Source organism: Bombina bombina, chromosome 2 (genome assembly GCF_027579735.1).
Source record: "Bombina bombina isolate aBomBom1 chromosome 2, aBomBom1.pri, whole genome shotgun sequence".
NCBI classification, from domain to species: Eukaryota; Metazoa; Chordata; class Amphibia; order Anura; family Bombinatoridae; genus Bombina; species Bombina bombina.
This window is the reverse complement of record NC_069500.1, coordinates 1103498472-1103502727: the sequence shown is the minus strand read 5'-3', so window position 1 is coordinate 1103502727 and position 4256 is coordinate 1103498472. Positions and strand designations below refer to the sequence as shown.

Here is a 4256-nt window from a genome sequence, read left to right as displayed (position 1 = left end):
AGCTTTATTTATACAGGCTATGCCTATTCAAACTCTAAGCCAAGAGATGAAGCAGTTCTGTATTTCTCAGTAACATGCTCCTTATCAGTACCGTATAAAATAGTCAGTGTGAAACTAACTACTTTCTGCTGTCTGCCTGCTCTCTCTTGGGAGATGCGTGCAGTTACTTGAGTGCACGCTCTCCTGCTTGGTGCTAAACTGGGCTGTGTCTTCCGTTATTGAGAGAGGTCAGGGCTTCAGTGTCTAAGCTCCGTGACCCGATCACTGTGTCTCTAGGAGCTCCCGCCCCGGGGAGTCAACATGGCGGCGCACTGTCTATTTGTAACAGGGAGGAGGGCTCTGCTGCAAGTAAGTATAGGAGCCAGCGGCTATTAGCGGTTAGTCTGACTCACCATCTCCGGGTCTGTCCGTGCCGTTTTTAATGGGGCATCTTCTTTCAGTGTCCCTAGTTGTGCCGAGCGCTGGGTGTATTCTGTGTGCGCCACAGGCCGCGGGGTTAGTTGTGCTTAGCAATAGCACCGGTCCTCGCAGAGCTGTTCCTTATTTGCTTGAGTTCTGTTGCTCTCTGCTAAAAGGGCATTCTTGTCAGATATTATTGCTTCAATTAGCTTAGGTAAATTGGGTCATTTCAGGCTTTATTATGGAGCTGGCTTGCAGAGCTACGGTGTTACACAGCCATCTTAGCTGCAGCCAGCTCCGCCCCCCCAGATTTTTTTTTTTAAGGCTCTTTCAAAGTTTTTATTTTGACCTAATAGATCTGCATAAATGTTAAAGTTTCTACTTAACTTAGTATCCTGTATTTTATTTTTTCACTTCTTAATTTTCAATATCCCACTGTAGATTCCCCCCCAAACCCCATTTTATTTACATCTCCAAATAGCTTAGAACAGCCCATTAATACATATGCAGAAATAGGACTTGACACATTTTTGATGGCATTTCAAGAGAAGCGTCAATAAAACTAATGAAGCTTTAGTAAAAATTAATTCTAATTTAATCAAGTGCTGAATGTTGGTATAGGCACCTAATTAAAGGAATGTACAAAGGTTCTCCAAAAATACAAAATAAATTATGTAAAGGCATGGACGATGACAGCGGTAAACAATTACATAATCTCAACAAGTCTTCCAATAACTTTTGCAGCCATGTGTCACAGAGCACTTGGACTTCGTCAGGTCTCCTCTACAGAAAACGTTAGCGCTCATAAGCATGATGAGAATATGGCAGTATAACAGTTCTCAGTTCAGATGTCCTAATTTAGAACATTCCTCCTCCCATGCCTCCCATTCCACCCATGCCAGCATCCTTCTCCTCCTTTGGAATTTCTGTCACAACAGCTTCTGCAGTCGTTAAAAGTGAAGCATCCATCAACGCCGTCCTTACAACCTTTGTGTGGTCAATGATTCCTTTCTCTACCATATTTACAAATTCCCCAAGCATTGCATCATATCCAATCTCAACAGGACTCTCTAGAATTTTCTCAACAATCAACGATTCTTCAACCCCAGCATTTTTGGCAATGGTCATTGCAGGTATTTTTAAGCTCCTCCTTATGATTTCAATGCCAACTTTCTGGTCTTCATTGGATGGAGTCAGAGCATCTAGTGATGGGATACAGCGAAGCAAGGCACAACCCCCTCCTAAAACTATTCCTTCTTCTACTGCAGCACAAGTTGCATTTAACGCATCAGTTACTCTGTCTTTCTTTTCATTTACTTGAACATCACTGGTTCCACCAACCTTTATTACTGCTACACCATCAGAAAGCTTGGCTAGCCTCTCATTTAATTTCTCTTTTTCATATTCACTGTTTGTACTATCCAACTGCTCGTGAATTTCTTGTATGCGTTTTTCAATATTTGCTTTGTCGCCTTTTTCTTTCAACAGCATGGTATCATCCTTTGTTACAATAACTTCTCCAACTTTCCCAAAATCATGAGGCTGAATGTCTTCAATATTTAAGCTGAGTCCGTCCTCTCCAAACTTCCTATTGTCACCAAAACCTGGAGCCTTAACTGCAACCACCTGAAGGCCAACTTTTAAGCGATTTAAAACCAATGTGCTTAAATATTCCCCATCAACATCTTCAGCTATTATAACCAAGGGTTTACGGTGAGCGTTGGCAATTTCTAGAGCGGGTACAATTGACTGAAAACTTCTTTTTTCACTAAGTAAAAGATAAGCATCCTGGAATTCACATTTCTGGCCTTTAGCAGTATTGATAAAATATGGAGATATGTAGCCTCTGTCAAATTTCATGCCTTCAATAATCTCCAACTCATCGTTAAGAGTTTTACCATCCTTAACTGTAATAACACCTTTACGACCAACTTTTTTCATGGCATCAGAAATAATTTTGCCAATTTCCTGATCTCCATTTGCAGATATTGTAGCTACCTGAGCAATCTATTCTGGTGTGGTAACAGGTTTTGACTGCTTCTTTAATTCAGCAATAACTGTATCTACAGCCAGCATAACACGTCTTCTAATTTCTATTGGGTTTGCACCTTTACTGATTTTGTCAAAACCCTCTTTAGCAATAGATTGTGCAAGAACAGTCACTGTGGTAGTACCATCTCCAGCTTCTTGATTTGTATTATTGGCTACATCTTGAACTAGCCTGGCGCCAATATTTTTGTATTTGTCTTTAAGGTCAATTGCTTTTGCAACAGTTAAAGCTCTAGATACAGGTCTCACCTGGCGAAGAACTGTTGGTAACCGAAACATTTCCAGTTAATGGTCTGCAGGAACTGATCCACTAGATGTTAACACACACGTGCCTAAGAGCGACTGACCGGGACTCCAACTTAAGGAGAAGGATAATTAACATAATAATTAGAGCTTATGCAAAACCTGATTACTTACAAAGGTGAATTTTACAGTAATCTGGTGGAAAAACATTTATTTTTCATTAAAAGGTATTGATGTCAAACTTTTCACTTTAGAACTTATCTAAATATATGTTGACTTTTTCTTCAACCTCCCTTTGTATCACAGTTCTCTCTATTACTATTCAAATACCAGACCTTTTTTCTCTAAACAAGGTAGTCTTTTAAAGGGAAATCACCTTAAGGCTGTATCTGTGTCTTAGTTTTCAACATTAAAAATTATTGAATGGCTGGCTTTATCTGTGAAACAGACGTATGTATATATATATATATATATATATATATATATGTGTATGTATCTATCTATATATATATATATATAATATATATATATATATATATATATATATATATATATATATATAGTGGGATTTTAATATAATTGAAATATTTTACCACATGGGAAAAAAACACTTTGCCAATTTTTTTTTTTAACAGCTTTTTTTTTTTTTTTGGGGGGGGGGGGGTGTATCTGTCAATCTCTGCTTAGTAAAACAAGAAAATTAGTTAAAAAGTGACTTAAAAGCGATAAAATCATACTTAAAGGGACAGTCAACACCAGAATTTTTGTTGTTTAAAAAGAAAGATAATCCCTTTTGTTATGTTCTGTGTGTAGTCAGGATTAGAACATTCAGTTGTGTGCTGTTACCTTGTGTCTGATGTCTCTTGCACATATCACTGAGACTCTGCAGCAGGAACTTTAGATAACTTTTATTCAGCTACAGCCACATGGCTATTTACTAGCAGGTTCCATCAGTAAAACTAACATGGCTTCTGATGATGTCACAGAGACCCAGACACACCCAGAGGGTGTGGTGAGCTGAGCTTAAAGCTGCAACACTTCTAACATATAATGATAAAACAAGGTTAGTGCAAAGATACAGTGAAAGCTGCAGTAATCTTAACATCCCCTTTTTTCTCAAAAAAAAAAAATTATTAAAAAAAAAATAAATAAAAATAAAGAACAGACAGTGGATAATATTGTAACATGCAACAAGTAATAGACATACATGTTTATCACTAAACCATACACTTGTACTTAGAACAGTTTATCTTTATAGTCTATGCACAAGACCTAGGTTGCAGCCTAGATTTTAGTCTCAGTTATGTTTTCTGCGATAAGTCCGCCTTCGGATTAGGTCATTCCTTGCTGAATAATCTCTCACTGAATCCTCACATTGCCATCTAGAAGGTGGCCTTCTGTTTCTAGAGGGCCGTAGAGTATTTGGTTCAGGAGAAATAGTCTGTGGAGGAGTACCCAACGGTTGTTGATCATCTGTGATATTTTGTTGTTGGACAGAATCATTCTGAGGTTGATCTGTTTCAGTTGTGTTCATTGTATTTTCATCCTCAGAAGACCCAGGTGGG

The 4256-nt window shown here is 38.3% G+C and overlaps 1 pseudogene; it reads right to left on the bottom strand.

Annotated features, from left to right (window-relative positions):
- Positions 1 to 728: 728 nt before the first annotated feature.
- On the bottom strand, positions 729 to 2727 carry LOC128647433 (60 kDa heat shock protein, mitochondrial-like; annotated as a pseudogene).
- Between the last annotated feature and the right edge of the window lie 1529 nt (positions 2728 to 4256).